This window comes from Homarus americanus, unplaced genomic scaffold, assembly GCF_018991925.1.
Source record: "Homarus americanus isolate GMGI-L3 unplaced genomic scaffold, GMGI_Hamer_2.0 scaffold32929, whole genome shotgun sequence".
NCBI lineage: Eukaryota > Metazoa > Arthropoda > Malacostraca > Decapoda > Nephropidae > Homarus > Homarus americanus.
Genome location: NW_024737097.1, coordinates 15963877 through 15984617, shown reverse-complemented (window position 1 = coordinate 15984617; position 20741 = coordinate 15963877). Strand labels below are relative to the sequence as shown.

General features: G+C 42.1%; 1 protein-coding gene across 1 annotated transcript in view; it reads right to left on the bottom strand.

Moving 5' to 3' along the window:
• The window catches only part of LOC121873246 (protein unc-13 homolog 4B-like), a 154079-nt gene that overhangs the window by 74216 nt on the left and 59122 nt on the right, over positions 1 to 20741 (bottom strand). The window contains exon 2 of the mRNA XM_042376657.1: positions 16325 to 16380. The gene's annotated coding sequence lies outside the window, so the exon portion shown is untranslated. The remainder of the gene's footprint in view (positions 1 to 16324; positions 16381 to 20741) is intronic.

Sequence of the window (20741 nt, the reverse complement as noted above, 5' to 3'; positions counted from 1 at the left end):
ACTGTGAATGGGTATTGTACTGCACATGACTCTACAGCTGGTGAAAGTGGTGAAGACGATCAGTACAGTGTTGGTCACCCGTCCTCCTTGTGTTCCAAAGTTTATCTATATTTACACTGCTCATTAGGCCTTTAGGACCCACTTCACTGTATCATAAAACAGACTAACTAAACGCAAATGAGAACCAAACGAAATTAACTCAAAGGTCTCACTTAACCAGGTGTTTAGGCTCGTCTCAGGCCTCAGGAGTTCTCATCTGTGTGTGACTCTCGACTAAAAATGTTGTACCTCATGAACTCAGTAAAACTCGGACACCTGGCCCCGTGTATACTGGTTGGCTGCAGGTGTGGGCCCAGCTTGGTATTCTGCCTGGTGGAGCAGGTGGCAGGTGGTGATACCCCACAACCACAGGTGCCTGTACTAGGGTTGAGATGCCGAGGCAGGAACATATTTGGTTCTTTCTTTTTTCGGTGTAAAATGTAAGACACAAGGAATGTGTGTTGTACTGTTATATTTTTGTTCATATTCTGTTTTCTCGTTCGGTATTTCTAAAGACAATAGATTGTTATTTTTTACTCTCTCTCTGAAATTTCAAATTTAAATCCTACATTAGATTCTCATATTCACAAACTCAGTACTTCTCTTTCCTGTTATTTACGTAAATAGTTTTGACAAAGAAAACTTAAATATAGTTCATAATTATTCCCAACTGCTAAAACTAACAAGTCAAAGATATACAAATAGAACTCAAGGAAAGAAAAGAATAACAGAGAGTAAATAAATGATCTTGAATACATCTCAAAATTCTGTAAAAAAAATCTTCAACAAGTCTCAAATTCTCTCATACAAACACAATAAAACATCTCAAACTGTTAAACACAACTCAGAAACTTAGTCAAAACAGTACCAAACAGACTCGATTACCACTTTAACTCTAACACAAACAGGGTGCAAATTATTCACGGTATTTAATGATATGCACGAAATGGGATGGGAATTCAGGAGGCGAGTAACAAAGCCTATTATTCATATATTAAACGCATTCCTTCTCCCAAACCCCTCGCCAGGATGTCTCCACGACCCAGCTCCTGTGTGTGTGTGTGTGTGTGTGTGTGAACCATAAAGCAGATCTCATCATTTCCTGTGTTTTGTGCCGACGGTCCGCCAGTCTTGCGTCCCATTGATGCTTAGCTCAGCCGTGATTCCTCTCTCTCTCTGCCAATTTCTACATTATCTCCCATTCTATCTCTATGACTATATATTTCTCTCGATCCATTTATCAGTATAGCTATTTCTCTATATATATCCCATATAATATACCTGTCGCTGTACGTATTGCAGATAATAATGATAACGATGATAATGAGAAGAAAGGAGAGGGGAAATAATAATAAAAAGATATCACAATTCATCACCAGGTAAGAAAGTGCCATCATCACCAGGTAAGAAAGTGCCATCATCACCAGGTAGAAGGAAAAGCAAAACACAACAAACACAAGACTAAAGTATGGGAAGACAGGGAACCAAAACATAGGAAGAAAATCTAAAGTAAGAGAAGAACCATGAAGAAAGCGGAAGACAAGGCAGGACGAGGCAGGACGATGCAGGACGAGGCAGGACGAGGCAGGACGAGGCAGGACGAGGCAGGACATAAGAACATAAGAATGGAGGAAACTGCAGCGGGCCTATTGGCCCATACTGGGCAGTCCCGTTTACACCCAACCCCTATTGCTCATATATGCATCCAACCTATGTTTGAAGCAATTCAGCGTATCGAGTTAATGATGATATTTGGTAACTTGTTCCATTCATCCACTACTCTGTTTCCAAACCAGTGTTTACTTATTTCACGCCTAAATCTAAATTTGTCTAATTTAAAACCATTGTTACGAGTTCGCTCCTGGTTAGATAGTTTGAGCACCTTTGTAATGTCCCCTTTGTTTAGCCCTGCCTTCCACTTAAACACCTCTATCAGGTCGCCCCTCGCTCTACGTCTCTTGAGGGAATGCAAATTAAGATGCTTTAACCTGTCTCTGTACTCAAGGTTCCTAATGCCCGGGATTAGTCTTGTCATTCTCCTCTGAATTCTTTCCAAGGATTCTATATCCATTCTGTAATACGGTGACCAGAACTGAACTGCGTAATCCAGGTGTGGTCTCACAAGAGCAAGATACAGTTTTAGGATGACCTCGCTAGTCTTGTAACTAACACTCCTTTGTATGAACCCAAGTACTTTATTAGCCTTGTTACGAGCAAAAACACATTGTTTACTTGGCTTAAGGTTCCTACTTATCATTACTCCTAAATCTCTCTCGCAGTCGGATTTCTCTATGGCATCGTTGTTCATCTGGTATCTGGTTTCCCTGTTTACATCTCCTATACCGAGTACTTTACATTTGTCCACGTTGAATTTCATCTGCCATTTTTCAGACCATTCGAAAAATTTGTTTAGATCTTCCTGTAGTTTTGCGGAGTCCTCGTCAGATTTAATAACACGTCCTATTTTAGTGTCATCTGCAAATTTGCTTATGTTGCTGTCTATGCCGATATCAATGTCGTTTATGTATATAATAAATAATAATGGTCCAAGTACTGAGCCTTGGGGAACTCCACTTGTGACGTTGCTCCAATGGGACTTTGTACCATTAATGCTCACTCGCTGTTTCCTGTCCTGTAACCACGCCGTAATCCATTTAAGGATATTACCTTTGATGCCATGTGCTTCTACCTTTCTAATTAGTCTTTCGTGGGGGACTCTGTCGAAGGCTTTGCTAAAGTCGAGATATACCACATCATAATTGTGCCCCTCGTCCACCGATTTCGAAAACTGATGAAAAGAATGTTAATAGATTAGTTAGACATGAACGTCCGCTTGTGAAGCCATGTTGGGAATCATTGATCAATCGGTGCTTCTCCAGGTGATTTCGAATAGAGTTTGAAATGATTGCTTCCAGTAATTTGCCTGGGAAACAAGACGAGGCAGGACGAGGCAGGAGGAAGCAGGACGGGAAACAAGACGAGGCAGGACGAGGCAGGAGGAAGCAAGACGAGGCAAGAAGAAGCAGAACGAGGCAGGACGAGGCAGGAAGAACCAGGACGAGGAAGGACGAGGCAGGACGAAGCAGGATGAGGCATGGAGGGAGCAGCTCAAGAAGAACAGCATACAACAAGTATAAGGGAATAATGGATCACCACACACAAAGGGAAGAGGAGGAAACGGAGGCTCGTCTATGCATCCAGGGGGAGGTGATCCTTTATGGGCCCACCACACGAGAGCCACTTGAGGCAAATTAAAGGAGAATAGATTCCCAACCCACAGAACTCTGCCCTGGTTACCGCACACACTGGATCAAGGCGCCTCGTACAAAAGGATGACAGAATGAGATCATCAGTACTGGGGCGTAATGTCCCGTAAGTCTGTATGTTATATGTTAAGTTAACGAGATTAATACAAGAGGCTTTGAGTATGCAGGCTATAAATGGATAGCCGTTGATAACCGGAATGACGCTGCCGCCGCCCCTCCAGCACTAGATGTAGCCCTCCACACGTGCAACATCGGTGGACGGTCCTGCCGCTCCCATATCGAGTCACCTCAGACCTCACCAAAGAAGGTGACGTCACTAATAACTCACACCATTGTGACAACGCTGGGTGATCGTTAAACTCGATTCCGAGTGACAGCAAAGTAATAATAGTGTGAGTGTGTGTGTGTGAAAAATATAAAAAAAACAATGATTTGTTTTATAAAACTTGACACGTTGGTTGTGTGACAAACAAGTATAATGTTGTTGACACTACTATTAAGGACGGCCAGAGACAGTATCACACAGTAACGGTGACACTTAAAACCAAAAAAGAAGATTTATTGAAACTTGACAGATAATTTGGGTTTTGCCTGATGGAGAAAGTAATAAATTTTGATGAATGTATCGAGAATAAACTTACAATTTAAAGTGTCAGTAGTGAAGTGTCATCTTGTAAACAAAGAGCGCCAAGGCGGGCGAGGTATTATGCAGTTCTTTAAAAAAATAAAATAAAACTGAACAAACCAAATCTATCCTTCCCTACTTAGCCTACCTAATGATCTTTGGGATTGTGACGTCTGCCATCAATGTGATACACCTGTTTCAATTAAGAAACATTATATTATACAATACTGAAAATTGTTAACTCGACGCAGTGTGGCACAATCATAGATACAACGCTAATTCTTCCTTGACACACACAGACATTTTGGCTAAATGAGTAATTTCATCACGTAGTTGTCTTGAATCTTACACAAGTAATAAAAGTTATATGAAAGTCGTGCAGAGTTTTTATAATTTATATTCTTTGTTTTTTGCTACAGTGATCACGGTACAAACGTGTTCTGGTTAGTGACTTCATTTTCTGCTCCACAGCGAAAAACTCTTTACCTGCTCTCTTTTAATATATATATATATATATATATATATATATATATATATATATATATATATATATATATATATATATATATATATATATATATATATATATATATATATATATATGGTGGGGCCAAGAGTCGGTGAGTGAGAGCACAATACAACACACAGGGGGGAGTCTGGCGGCTCCCTCCCTTGACTGACTCCTAATGACCAGACCTGTACGTGCCTTCTCATGCACGCCCAAACACCCACAGAGATACACATACACGCCCTCTACACGTACACGCACACCTATATACACACAATGCGAATCGTGCCTTTAGGGTGTATAACCTCTGTAACCAAAGACTAAGGGTGATCAGTTACCGTGAGTAAATGCAACGATTGCACTCTATGGTACTACGTTCACATATGGAAGTGTGCACATACACGCACACAATTACACACTAAACCTCTCATACACAGGCATTTGCATCGTCATACAAACACACCCCAACAAAGTCACAGTTATTTACTTATTTACCTAATGGTCACCCGAACTGGAGGTGGTAATGCCGAGGGAAGGAAGCCTGTATAGGATCCCTCCATTGTTCTAAATAGTCTTGTCTCGGGCCATTTTGAGGCCAGTACTGTTCTCGCTTGGGCTGGTACACTGTTCCATACGCTTACTACCCTTTGTGTGAAGAAATACTCCCTTATACTCGCCCTGCGTGACACCTTGATGAGCTTGAAGTTATCTTGCTCGTGTTGGTGGTGCGTGACATAATGACAAAAGGTCCGGGATTATGTTTTTCATCCATTTCAATACTTCGAGTGTCCCAAAGAGATCCACCCTATTATTTATTGCCTGAAGTGTCTAATATAGTTCAGGAATTATCTTAGTCTTTCTCTGTTGCATCTTGACTAGGGATGTTAAGTCTTTCTGGAGGTAAGGTTTCTACGCCTCTATACAGTAATCCAGATGAAGACGTAGGAGATGCTTATAAAGATGAAGGAGCATTTTCTTATCTTTGTATTTGAAGGTAAGACTTATTCATAGCTCTCGATTGACCTTTTTTGTACTATTTCACATACCCACACCCACCCCACCCCACCACATCCCACCCCACCACATCCCACCCCAACACATCCCACACCACACCACACCACCCAGCCCCCACCATCCCATCCCACCCACCATCCCATCTCACCACACCACATCCCACACACACCACATCCACCCACCACATCCCACCACACCACCACACCACAGCCCCACCCTCCCACACACCACACCACCACTGGCCCCACCCCTCCCCACCACACCACACACACACACCGTCACCCTCACACACCGTCAACACTGCTTCCCTCCTCCCCCCCCAACCACACAACCTCTAAAACCGGAACTTCGCTTTAAGATTTAATGACAAACGTAGAGTTACCTGGGATCATGTCCTTGGAGAGAGACAGAAGGAAGCTCTCTTAAGACACGCATCTCTCACACCACCGGATGTCCACCATAAGCCACGAGAACCAGACCTAACCTAACATAACCTAACCTGTAGTTGTCTATTATTACGTCACCTGAAGAAGATTGACAGTATTCTGGCCTTCAACCATTAAGTGTTCAGTGGCAGAGATAAACACGAGTCTCTTACGATCATGATTATAATTTTCTCTGACGAGGATCTCTGAATACGTATAGCTAACACTTATACTACGGCACAAAAGAGAGCAGAGATGACACTGATCCTGTAGGTTAGGTTGGTTAGGTTAGGTTAGGTAGAGACTGTACTGACTGTATATTACCTTAAGGGAGGCCAGAACAGGTGAATTAACGTATGAAGCTTTGAGAATCCAGATACCGTATACGACAACCATCCATACTTCAGCTGAGTCTCACCTAACATTCATCACTACAGACAACCCTCATCAGTACGACAGAGAAACAACATTGAGTTGACTGTAACCGTACGTGTGGGATGTGTTAGAGCACAGAGATACACGACTTCCTTCCTCTATAACATAACCGATAAATATTTTGCGTTAAATTTTAGATTTTTTTTTATGATTTTTACGAAACGTTAAGTTGGTTGATAAATGTTCTATAAATTTTTGGTCCACACTATAATAACTTATTTTCTTGAAGATTTAAAATAAGTTGAATTGGTTTTTTTTTCTACTTCAGTCTCGTCGGGGTCTAGGAATTTATTCATCCGTGAAAGACTCGTTGATTACCTTGTCCTGCCACCAGGTAACTGAACCCATCATCTATCTGTCTGTCTGTCTGTCTGCCATCCGCTGGATATGCTCAACTGACTCCCACTTATCTGAGAGAGCATCCCTTCCTTTATCTCCACCTCTTCCCCACACTGTCGCTCACATATTTATCTCCACTTCTCCCTCACACTATCTCCCACACTCTCCATCTCTCCCTCACACCATCTCCCACACTCTCCATCTCTCCCTCACACTCTCCATCTCTCCCTCACACCATCTCCCACACTTTCCATCTCTCCCTCACACCATCTCCCACACTCTCCATCTCTCCCTCACACCATCTCCCACACTCTCCATCTCTCCCTCACACTATCTCCCACACTCTCCATCTCTCCCTCACACTATCTCCCACACTCTCCATCTCTCCCTCACCATCTCCCCACCCTCATCTCTCTCTACTCTCCCTCTCCATCTCCCTCACACCATCTCCCTCTCCATCTCTCCCTCCCTATCTCCCCCTCTCCATCTCTCCCCTCACCCTACTCTCCCACTCTCCATCTCTCCCCTCACACCATCTCCCACACCTCCATCTCTCCCTCACACTATCTCCCACACTCTCCATCTCTCCCTCACACTATCTCCCACACTCTCCATCTCTCCCTCACACCATCTCCCACACCCTCCATCTCTCCCTCACACTATCATCTCCCCTGACCTCATCCTCACCGACATAATAAATACCATTTTATGTGTTTTGTTAATTTCTTTATTTATTATTTCATCATTGTAATTCTTATTTATTTACTTAACATATTTTAGTGAGGAAGGGAGAGAGGATGTGTGTGTGTGTGTGTGTGTGTGTGTGTGTGTGTGTGTGTGTGTGTGTGTGTGTGTGTGTGTGACGCATGTAACATCACCCACCCGAGTCATTTATCAAACGCACTTTAACATTACTGCTGTCAAGACTCCGCATTACCGTCAACCATCAGGACGAGGACTCTGATCACTATGTGTGTGTGTGTGTACAACTCATCATCATCATCATTAGTTTTGTCGTTAATGTCTCCGTACTTATCACTTACGACAAATTTTAATTTCACAGGTACAAATTAACTGAAGACACACACACACACACACACACACACACACACACAACACACACACTCAGTTTTTCCCCAGCTGACCTGGAAATTGCATCCCTCCCCCATAAACACTTCGCTCCAGTTAATCCCCGTTATTTCCTGATATGGGTGTATGTGTGTGTGTGTGTGTGTGTGTGTGTGTGTGTGTGTGTGTGTGTTTCATTTTCTCGGTGTAATGTTTTTGACTGCGTTTAGTCATCTCAATGTGCGCTTCTCTTGACCTGTGTAATGGCTGCTTGTTGTGTGTGAGGAATATTTTCTGTAAGAGTCGATTAATGCAGGAAATAACACGTCAACAGTCGCCCTTATTTTCTTATTTGTGTATATTAACTTAGTATATAGGATTATAAAATCAATGAATATCCATGAATACAAAATAAAACCGGAATGAGAACAAATCATGAAAATTCAGGGTTATGTACTGTATATCCCTTGCCCTTTCTTGCATGGTATGTGTGTCCTCCCAGATGTTCCCGGCCCTCGCCCACCATAGGCTAATTACATCACGTTGCGCATTGTTGCATCACGTCGCGGACCATCGAAACATGTTGCAACGTGTGTGTGTGTGTGTGTGTGTGTGTGTGTGTGTGTGTGTGTGTGTGTGTGGTCAGTTTGGACTCCTCCATTACAATATTCAATTAACCTCGTATGAACCCTTACACACAACTTCCCGGTGTGAGATATTTAAGGACCTGTTGCATCATATTGCAAGTGAATCACCTGACACCTCATCACCACGTTACAGAATGCCAGTGAAATAAACCCACCATGTGTTAGTGTGTCTGTGACCCATCTGGCAGCCACCCAGCTCGCCTACACTGCACCATGCATAAACACACCCGCCCCCTCTGCTCCTCCACCGTCTGTAAAAGAAAGCTAGAGTCTACTTAACTAAGGCAAGGGTCTGAGGCGACAAGAGGTGGTGTAGAACGAAGATGATTTACCCAAGACCATAATGCAGCCAGTAACATTTTCTTGGTCACTCTTGCTACTTTATGTTACTTATATGTGTTCTGGAATATGACGTCAGGTCTGTATGCTGGATTACAATTAGTGACTTAGATAACGTTAAGGTAAAACTAAGATAACATGACGTAACACTGAGATAACAAGAAGGTAAAGCCAAGATAACATTACTTAAGACTAATTAAAGTAAAACACGAAGGTCAACACGTCAGAGAGAGAGAGAGAGAGAGAGAGAGAGAGAATAAGGAAATACTACGGCAGTGAGAGTCAGGGAGAGGAAATACTGGGTCGGGGAGAGTGAGTCACCACACACACACACACACACCTCTCCAGGCATGACTTCCCTGGAGCCTTGGTCTCTGGGATATACAGTACGCTTAAGGATATCTCACGTCTTGAAGGATTTTTTCATTAAGGACACTCTTCATCTATAGGATTTTCCATTTAGGATTATGTCTCGTCTAGGGAGATTTACGCCTTAATCCTCTTGGAAGATTTACTCCTTATGGACATTTCTCAGTTTAAAGGAGATTGGTAAGCTTTTGGGATTATTTCTTTATGGACGTTCCTAAACTTTGGTGATCTATTCCTTTATCTTTATATTGGGGGATTTATTCCTGAAACAGCTTCCTTATCTGGGGTATTTACTCTGTACCAATGTTCTTCATCTTAAGGGCTTTACTCATTTAAGGGATTTATTCCTTACTTACAGATACATGAGCAAGTCTTTTAAAATAGATCCGCCATCATACTCTCTCTCTCTCTCTCTCTCTCTCTCTCTCTCCTCATTTACATATGTATCTATCTATCTCACTATCTTTCCCCACAAACGACAAACAGAAACCGTAATCCGTCAGCAGCACAGCCCCCCCCCCCCGTGTGTGTGTGTGTGGGCAGGACCAGTTGGGTTGGTCAACGGTGAACACGATAACATCAACTGACTGTACCTCCCAGCACCTCCGCCCGGGCAAGGTCACCTGCAGCCCCGCCTCCTTCCTCCACACCGTCGTCTTGGGTGGTAGTGGCAGCCTCACACACCGGATACTACGACTCGTCTGGTCTACTGGATTACTGGGTCTGAAGATGCCGATGGAACAGTGGAATTAGTCTCGGCTTCAACCGCATTTTACCCTCAATGTATTCTCACAAAAACATTTTAAGACACTATTCTTCAACTGGAATTATATTATAATTATAAAGTGAATCACGACTCCAAGGTTAAACAGTAGACACGTGGAAATATTCAAAGAAACATGAATGTCAAGTCTAAAACGACTCTTGGCCAAATTACTTCCTACAGGTCTCTGGTCGTAAATCCAACACATAGTCATTATTAATAAGAAAAAGTGTAGTTGTGGGGCACTGAATGAATGTTGTTTTTACTTGTCTTTCAGCTGTAGTTAAATAAATACTCGTGCATATTTCTCTGAAGGAGCGTGACACGTGTGATGTAAGGGGACGTCTGAGTAAGAGTGACCTTGACCTGGTCCAGCCTACTAAGCTATGACGTCTTGAGCCACACACTCCTCTGACTCATCTGGGAAGTCCTAACCAGAGTGAGAGGGAGAGGGAGAGGAAGGTGGGTGTGAGTCCTTGTACCATGTCGGGTGGAGTCAACTGTCTGGCCGGGGTAGGATGGTAGGGTTTTTCTCCTGGGATAGTGTTGGTTTTTCCTGTAGGGAGTGTTGGGGACGGTATGTCCTTTATGTGAGGGTGTGGGTGGGGGTGTTTCCTCTTGCTTGGTGTTGGGTAATTTGGTTTTTTCCTTATACGTAGGGGGATTGTGTGTACGGTTTGAGAGGGTTGGATTTTCCTATCAGGGTTTGTGACGAGGCTGTTCCCGGGAAGGTGGAAAGGTAAGGGTAAGAATCTGCTTCTGGTGTGACAGGCTGGGTTGGGATAGGGGAAAGGGGGGGGGTGTCGGGGGTCTCTGCTGGGGGCTGACTGAGAGGTTTCCCTCCTGTTGGGACGCAGGCAGGAGGTGGAGGCGCCCCGCTGTGCTCTAAGTCCCTTTCACAACACCTCCTGTCTTTCTTCATTATGGATTCTTATGTTCCTTCTTCTTATCTGAATATCAAGTATTTATCATTGTTTGGGCAGTGCGTCTCTCTCTCTCTCTCTCTCTCTCTCTCTCTCTCTCTCTCTCTCTCTCTCTCTCTCTCTCTCTCTCTCTCTCTCTCTCTCTCTCTCTCTCTCTCTCTCTCTCTCTCTCTCTCTCTCTCTCTCTCTCCACCACACTCACGTACCCTCTGTTCATTATCGTGTTTTCCTGCGTGATCATCTGTGCTAACTAACAAGTGCACTTTCAACGCCTAAGACAATAGTCCCACCACCAGATTGTCGTCACTTTCACAACCAATTTCGGAGGCCCTCTGGTTCAACTCGAGCTCGTCACTCACACCAGATTAAAGGCTCGGTGGAGAGACAACCTTTCTGTAATTGCATTGTGGTTCTCAGGCAACACGATAATTGCATCATTGAGTCTTAGTTACACCCCCTTAATGTTCAAACCCTGAAAAGAATGGCTGCAGACACTGATTATTGTTTCATATTTCTCCAGTATATTCTCTATGTTGCTGATTACTCTCCAATTACACTGTTATTTTTTTAATTAAGAGGAAAATATTATACACAAATTGGGCGAAATAAGCAAAATATTATAAGTTCGTCAGTATATTTGTTACTCACATTGATAGGTATTTCTCGACTAGAAATTATGAGCGAGGTACAAGAGCTGCGTAGGACACATACTGTATATAGAATTTAAAGTGACCGACCTACAGATCTCTCTCTCTCTCTCTCTCTCTCTCTCTCTCTCTCTCTCTCTCTCTCTCTCTCTCTCTCTTAACCTAACCTAACCTAACCCGGAGAAAATACACACAAAAAAATCCAATTCTTTCAACTCGAGGATAAAAAAAAATCACATTTAACGCCACTTAAACTAATTTTTTTCTTCAACAATCACTTGACACCTGACGGCACCATTGTTTGGGTCTTGCCACTTCCTTATGCACACAGTGAGGTATTTATTCCTTTGTTCTGGCGGCAGGAGGAGCCGTGGAGGGAGGGGACGGTGTGTGATGGATGATCCCGCGGTGTATGTGAGCTGTTCCTAGCTGGTATTTTTGTCTGTGTTGCTGTTTCTGTGTCTGCTGCTATTGAGTGACTGCTGCTATTGAGTGACTGCTGCTATTGAGTGACTGCTGCTATTGAGTGACTGCTGCTATTGAGTGACTGCTGCTGTTGGGTGACTGCTGCTATTGAGTGTCTGCTGCTGTTAATTGTCTGCTGCTGTTGTGTGCCTACCGCATTGAGTGTCTGCTGCATTGAATGTCTACTGCATTAATTGTCTACTGCATTACTTGTCTGCTGCTGTTGAGTGTCTACTGCTCCTTTATGTCTGCAGTTACTGTGTGTTTACTATCCTGTTCCTGCTGCTGCTGCGTTACCCTCAATACTCAAGTGTTTTTCGTCACAATGAATCACAAAACAAAACACATATAGGCCTACTGTATCTTATATAATTATGAAAATATCCTCGAGACCTATAACACCAATATTAGTTATAATCTACAGAGTTTATTAGTCAAAGTGTCCAATGTTACACAGGTTCAGCGTCAACTCTTAGCCAGGACCGTCAGGGGGCACAGGCGAGAGTCGTGAGGGAATTCTGTTTACATCTCAGAGCATGAATGGGACGCCAAGGTCAGTCCTCCCTCAGATGAAGCTGGTAGTGAGGGAGGATAGTGGTGGGTGAGGGAGGGAGGTGAGGGAGGGAGGGATGGGGGAAGAGAATAGATCCGCTAGACAGTGGGAAGGAGGAAGAGGAGGAGGGGGAAGGGAATGTGGGAGGGAAGAGGAGGGTATGTGATGTGTATGTAGGGATACTGATTGGAGGGTGGGAGGGAGAGTGGGAGGGTATGAAGGAATGGGTGTGGGAAGGAAGGAGGGGAGGGAGGGGGGCAAGGTATGAGGGAATGGAGGTTGGAAATGAAGGAGGGAGGGAGGGAACTATGCTGGCAGATGTAAAAAGATAAAAGAGATATAGAGAGAATAACTGAGAGGAAACAGATGGAGAAGAAGAGAGAGATAAAAGAATGACGAAAGTGGAGATAAAAACATAGACCAGAGAAGCACAGAGAGAGACACACACACAAACAGACAGGTGTGTGTGTGTGTGTGTGTGTGTGTGTGTGTGTGTGTGTGTGTGTGTGTGTGTGTGGTAAAGTATAGTCCCACGGTTAGCCAAACTTAAGGTATGGCAAGAATGAGCACCAACCAGGTATATCCGCCCATGAGGCCTTCGTTGGGTTAGGTTAGGTTTGGTTAGGTTAGGTTAGGTTATTCACCTGGAAAAATAAACAGGGAGTGTCTAATCTTCACGTGATCCACAGACAGAAAAGTGCTACTAACTCAGACCCGGGTAGAGCCGCCAACACTAGAAGCTATATAATGTTTACACTTAGCCTTATATACAATCACCACAACAACACGTATTCTCGCATCATCGAACACTGTACCTTCATCACGTGGAAGTTAATTAAGAAAAAATATTATAGCAAGAACATTAAACCCAGAATAAAAATTGGATACATCGCACATGGGGAAAAAAAGTGACACCTTTGAGAAGAAAATATTTCCCTCGCATAAAAATTACCCCAGATTAGCTCTCAATTTCTCTATCATTTATACTTTCACTCTTATTTTTTCTCTTCCTTCGTATTTTACATTCACCGTCTTGTGGCTTTTATCTCTATAATTATCGTCGTCTCAGTCAATAAGGTCGGTACTTAAAGACAGTTTCTCTCTCTGTCTCTCTCTCTCTCTCTCAATACTAGAAAGTAAGTGTTTAAGAGTTAACCCACAGAATGAATACCAAATTGAGTAACACATATATACAGTTTATCATATTCGCAAAAAAAATAATCATCTGTTCTTCAAGAATTTAGAGTAATCGAGTTTACCTTTAACGACTATTCTTTTTCTACCTTAAGTATACGTATTTAACGACGTATATGGCAATTATCATGAACAACCAATTAACTACGCCGGTTTAATCCCCCGGGTAGGCATGCGGGTCCGGCTCGGGTCTACGTGTGTGATGGCCGACAAGGTGAGGCCAAGTTAATGACGCCTCATTAACCTGCGCCAGGTAAACACAAGCATCCACACCTGCTTATCTGCGTCATTAAACATCCATCAGAATCCAGACTCGTTCATCTTGTTCTTTATGTGTCTACTGCCAGCGTTTATAAGGAAGTGTTGGTGTTATATTTAGCCAAGACAGGCATTAGGCTGGAGAATACAGACACAAATTTATTTTCCTGTTATTCGGAAACCGTTTCTTTGTTTTGTACAGGTCGTCTTATTCCTGAACGTGAGCTGATTTTCTTAATAGAACCATCTGGGACACACACACACACACACACACACACACACACACACACACACACACACATACACACCAGCCGACCCAACACACTACGGTGAACTGCCTACATATGTGCTTACGACTTAATTACACCTAATAATCTAAATTACCACCTAAAGCACTGCAGATTTCTTGTAATGGCTTGAGAGGTAAGGCCGAGAGTGGCAACATGTGTCACCGTCAAACACACGCGGGTCTGGAATCTCATATTAGACGGCAGGAAAAAACAGTTTACGGTAAAACATCGCCACTTGGCCCTCTGGCGGATAATTTTTAGGACTCACTAATCCACGGACACGGAACTTAACCTTACACAACTAGACGAAACCTAACCTAACCTAACCTACCTCTAGCACAGCCAAAAGTAACTAAACCAAAGGTGCTGTTTTTTGGGGGGTATGACATTTCAGGTCCAGAGCTGGGAATTAGTTTAGGCCGTAATTTTCACATATTTTGCTAAACGTTGGGTTAATGGCCGCTGTCCATCTCCAGTCCGTAATTTGTCGCTCCGACGGGAGGAAATGACTCTTGTTTCCCGGACCACACGGAGCCTCTCGCCCCGGGAGGAACTGTCACCTCCACCCACACCATTTTTCTCCCCATTTGTAACTCACTTCTCAAAACCAGATGGTGAGAAATAGTGAGAAATTAGAGGGTTTACTCCAAAGGGAAAAAATCATTAAGAAACGACTTCTCAGACGTTGAGTTGTTTGGGAGTTAATGGAATTTATTTTCCAGACCACACAGGGGGGAGGGAGGAGCCAGGTAAACTAACCACCAATTTGAGGCCAAGTTTTCTGTTTAAGAGAAACGTCTTGACTTTTTACGAGCTGCAAGTACCTGGCCAGAGCAACACCACACTCAACAACGCTTCCTCAGGCCCCCATTAGGAGATGCTTCAACCTGACATTTTCACTTTGTAAGATGAACGTGAGAGATGAAGAATAATACTCGTAGTGACACAAAATACAGAGTTGTTTATTTTACTTTACGTGCTTCAACTACCAAGGTTACCACTCACCATCCACTCGATCTTATAACAGACTACCTGAGCTGTATCTCCTAGTTGAAGCTGTACCACTATACTTGAGACTCTACAGCGCCATCTACAGCTAGAAGAGCAGTTCGGAGACTCATACCTGCAGTTCGAATGTTAGTTCTTCGTGGTTGTATAATGAAATAGAATGTGTCAGGTAAGAGATGGAGAGAATGATGAACAACGACTAAGGGAGAGTTTGTATTGGTCTTGATATCAGTTACTTAACCTAACCTGACCAAAATTAACCTAACCTGACCTGAACAAAACTAACCTAACCTAAGGAAACGACTCGGCTAATTATAACATTAAGCTACAGCGATATAATGAGTCCTGGATGATGTATATAATGACCGTGATTGATGCCATTAACGAGTCTAATAGTAATAACACAGTGCGTCATTATCTCAGGGTGGAGGTCGTTAACGCTGGGTCGGAGTTAGTTATGAAATGGCGCTTGTTACTCTCAGTCAGTTAAATATTCAGATAGTTAATTAATTAGCCTGTCAGTTGATTAGTCAGTCAGTTGATCATTTAGTCAGTCAGTCGATTAATTAGTCAATCAGTTGATCATTTAGTCAGTCAGTCGATTAATTGGTCAGTCAGTCAGTCAGTTAATTAGTCAATCAGTCGATTTATCAATTAGTTAATCAGTTAATCAGTCGAATAATCAGTCAGTCGATAAGTTATTCATTCATTCACTCAATCACTCACTGAGGAAAGACATCCACTCTATTGACTAACGCGCCTTACCGTGTATATTTACTCTCATGATAAAACTCCCTGGTGTCTTAGTTCCTCTATTTGTTCCTCGTCCACCATGTTCCGTGTTCGTGTCCCGGAAGGTCTGCCTCTCAGCACTCAGTGTATGTCAGCCTTGGACAATTCCTGTTGTTTTCTTTACTTTTTGTTTTGTGTCTGATTCTTTAAAACATGTCTAAGCTATCAACTAAAAATGTGAGTAAAATAGGTAAAATAAAATAGGTATTATTATTTATTTATGAGGGAAGTTACTACTACTACTACTACTAATAATAATAATAATAATAATAATAAACATATTTTACCCACAACAGAAAATATCAACAACCTAACCTAACGTAACCTACATACCACGCTGGGTCCTCCTCCGCTTACCTCCTCTGGCGACGAAGAGCTTCCTGAAGGTGGCGGGTAGTCGGAGTCCCTCTTGGCTGTGTAGAAATAAGATTATATCAACATCTTTCGTCACTGATGGAGTGATGTGTGAAAACCTAAACATGAGCACATGATAAAGCGGGAATAGAGAGGCATCAAATAGGTGAAAGAAACGAAGGAAATAAGAGGAAAATGAATAAGTGGCAGGTTACAAATACAGGAAAGAGATTAAGTTCATTTTGTCCCCTAACTGGTACTAAATTAATGCATTTAGTTACGTAAGATCTCTGTAATTCTCATCATGTTTCTCAGCCTTAATTCCTTCAATGAAATCAACTCCTCATGTGTATTTTCACATCTCCAGTTATGAGAAACATTCAATTTACTGATAAACTAGACTATATATAAGAAACTTGTACCATATGTGACGTCTTGTGCTGCTTCTCACGGCTATCGAAATGTCTTTTAAGAAATGCGAAAATATCTTTTTTTAGTTAGGGCAGTACAGGGTGAGATGGTCAACGGCCTCTTTCATAGGTCTGTCAGCAGGTAAGAAGAAAGATCTATTGTGGCAATCTATATCCTTTGTTGTCTGGGGGAAAAAATTGAGATGTTCAGAGTTAACACGAAAAAAAGAATACTGTAATAAAAAAGAATTCTGGTATTTAGATTTATTTTAGATTAAATTTATATAAAAACCAAAGATATTTCAGACAAAAAACCTTGGTATATTTACGAAAAACTCGATGAAATATAATAGTGTTTTTGAGTTAACTTAAAAATAAACTAAGGTAGGGACAAAGGTGAAGATGTTGATAAATTCTTCATTATTTACTAACATCTCTTTCTTCATAACAATAAATAGAAAAATAAGCAACATACAGACAAACGAAACATTTTTTTATAAGTATCCAAAAAACCAAATCACTAATAATATTCAGCAACTTAAATGACGTTACACCATGATCAGACAGAAGCCGAACTACTAACGTAATTACAACCATGATAACAAACGTGTCACTCATTACAATACACAGTTAAGTTAAGTGTAAAAGAACACAGTACATCCGGTCTACCACACAAGACACAGGAGGTTATTACTAAAGATCGTTGGTTTTTCTGTTTCGTGGGGAGGGATTCTATGCACAGCTCTGTGTCTTGGCTACAAATGACGCGAACAGTGTATGGGGAGGCTAGCAAGATGTGGTGAGTCAATATCTATCTAAATCTGTCTCTGTGTCGGCCTGGTCTTTCCATCAACCCACTGGCCTACCTGTGTGACCTACCTGTCTGTCTACCTTAAGGCCTATACCCACACACCTCATCATCTACCTTCATGCCTCCCTAAATACACGCCTACCTGCCCCCCCCCCACCAGGGTGTGGCGGCGTTGATAGTAATCAAGCCAAAACATTCTTTGTCACATACCGCAAGTTGCCAAGAGTCTCCTGCCTTGACCTCTGTCCACGCTTGAGTACAGAGAATCACTTTATAATATAATTTATTTCAATCAACTAAAAATAACAGTGTTAATAAAGTCACAGATACAGGTAAGCTACAAATAAACATATAGATAGCTAAATTTAACTATCTAACGCTAACCTAACCTAACCTAACCTAACCTAACCTAACGATATATAACCCCTCACGTAGAGTTAGGGTGTTTAATCATCAGGTGAAATAAGCTGGTTATTGAACTTCAGGTGATTCCCAAATTATATTATCATTTAGATTATAGTAACTCAGCCCACGCTTCTATAATACACAGAAGATTGTCATATATAGTATAGAACCTTAATCCGCCTTTCTGTAAACACATAAGGTTATTAAAAAGAATCATAAAATTTAAAGTAAATTACTGTAAAAAAAACCAGTGTCGTTATTTTTCATTTTTTAAGACGGTGGAATGTGGGGAATGTTGAGGCAGCTTATCGCTTTTGTGGACGTTCATAAAGTAACCGTTTTAGAGAGCGGCATCTTTTTAGGGGTCTCTGAAGGGAGCCACCGAGAGGACCTAGCCAATGGGTGTGTTTTCTTAGGCTGGTGGAGGAGGGACTGGGGGGGAATTCTCACTCCTGACGCCTCTGTTATTGTGAGAGAGAGAGACTGAAATACAAAACGTGACAAAAAAATAAAAAATAAAATACAGAGAAAGAGAAGGAGTCAGAAGCCACACCAAGGAGTAAAAGAACGTTAAGAAGAAGACTTAATCCACTATAGTATTAACAGTTTACTTCTGCAGCGTCAGTGTGTCGGAGTTAAGTCACCTTCCATAACATTAGGTACATATAACTGTATAATGGGTATTGGTGGAGCGAGTGACATCCCGGCACATTAGAGGGGTGGGGGCAGGTCAAATGGGCCCACGTCCTAATAGGCCCCGCAGTAATTATTAGGAATGGGGCCTCTTACGATTGCTGTTCATTAAAATGGACTAATTAAGGTTGAGCCCATTAGTGTTCAGACCTATTTGGAAGGAACCTCATTAGAACTTGGTCATAATCGTATAGCTTAATTTACATCAGGTTAGCTTGTGCCTCACTGCTCACCGGCGACAGAAAATTGGGACAACATAATTTTTTCCCCAGAGATCGTGATACATGGACGACTGTAAAGGGTGAATAGCGTCTTATATGTTAACTATCCACCCCTATCCGTATGTCAGTCTGCAGAATAGAAGTTAAACGACACAATACATACATTCAAAAGAGAATAATCGGGACCGGCACCACTAAGGCAGGACTCAGTAAACGACATAATGGCAGAAGCTTAGAGTACTGGTGCCACCTCACGGGATTAACGCTTCTAACCCAGGGGGGGGGGGATTATAGCGGGTAGGGATTTTTGGCTGTGTTGTCAGCTCTATACCCGCCTCTCTTGACTGACTTACTAAACGGATCTTTTCTACATCTTATTCCCCACTCCCCTGGACGTGAGGAGGTCTGAGAATACCTTGCCTTAACGTGGATTTACCCAGGATATTGGTCTTAACAGTCAGGTGTTATAAAGGTGTTTTCTGTGAGTCAGGTCATTATATGTTTGATGGGAGTGATAAATATAAGCACCTTAACTTAGTGGTTCTGTTCTGTGTACCTCAGTCTGAGTCCTAACCTGAATAACGTATTTCTGAGTCACTGGATACTAATCTTCATCTAATTTTATGAGAATAAATTTCTAGAATTATAGTGAAAATACAGTATTATATTTGGTTGTTGGTCTAAATTTGTCATATAGATAATTCATCTTTGCCAGAGTATTAAAGGAATGTAAGGAAGCAAATTTGCTGATGACACTAAAATAGGACGTGTTATTAAATCTGACGAGGACTCCACAAAACTACAGGAAGATCTAAACAAATTTTTAGAATGGTCTGAAAAATGGCAGATGAAATTCAACGTGGACAAATGTAAAGTACTCAGTATAGGAGATGTAAACAAGGAAACCAGATACCAGATGAACAAGGATGCCATAGAGAAATCCGACTGCGAGAGAGATTTAGGAGTAATGATAAGCAGGAACCTTAAGCCAAGTAAACAATGTGTTTTTGCTAGTAACAAGGCTAATAAAATACTTGGGTTCATACAAAGGAGTGTTAGTTACAAGACGAGCGAGGTCATCCTAAAACTGCATCTTGCTCTTGTGAGACCACACCTCGATTACGCAGTTCAGTTCTGGTCACCGTATTATAGAATGGATATAGAATCCTTGGAAAGAATTCAGAGGAGAATGACAAGACTAATCCCGGGCATTAGGAACCTTGAGTATAGAGACAGGTTAAAGCATCTTAATTTGCACTCCCTCGAGAGACGTAGAGCGAGGGGCGACCTGATAGAGGTGTATAAGTGGAAGGCAGGGCTAAACAAAGGGGACATTACAAAGGTACTCAAACTATCCAACCAGGAGCGAACTCGTAACAATGGTTTTAAATTAGACAAATTTAGATTTAGGGGTGAAATAGGTAAACACTGGTTTGGAAACAGAGTAGTGGATGAATGGAACAAGTTACCAAATATCATCCTGAACTCGAATACGCTGAATAGCTTCAAACATAGGTTGGCTGCTTATATGAGCAATAGGGGTTGGGTGTAAACGGGACTGCCCAGTATGGGCCAATAGGCCCGCTGCAGTTTCCTCCATTCTTATGTTATGTGCTGAATAGAACCCCTGTCGTACAGTCGTGAGTGGGTTAGACGCGGTAATCACATGGGTTACATCTGTATGTTGTGTTGAAATCCCCTTCGGCTGTTGCCTCTCGTAGGAACTTGTTATCAAAACAATTATTTGGAACAGTAATAGAAGTAATATCTGCCCAGAAGAAAAAATATATAATACTGTATATATGTACCGTATTTAATGATATAATTAGTGTGTTCGGTTGTTTCCTCAATATCAACTAACTAAACAGTAATTACTTTAA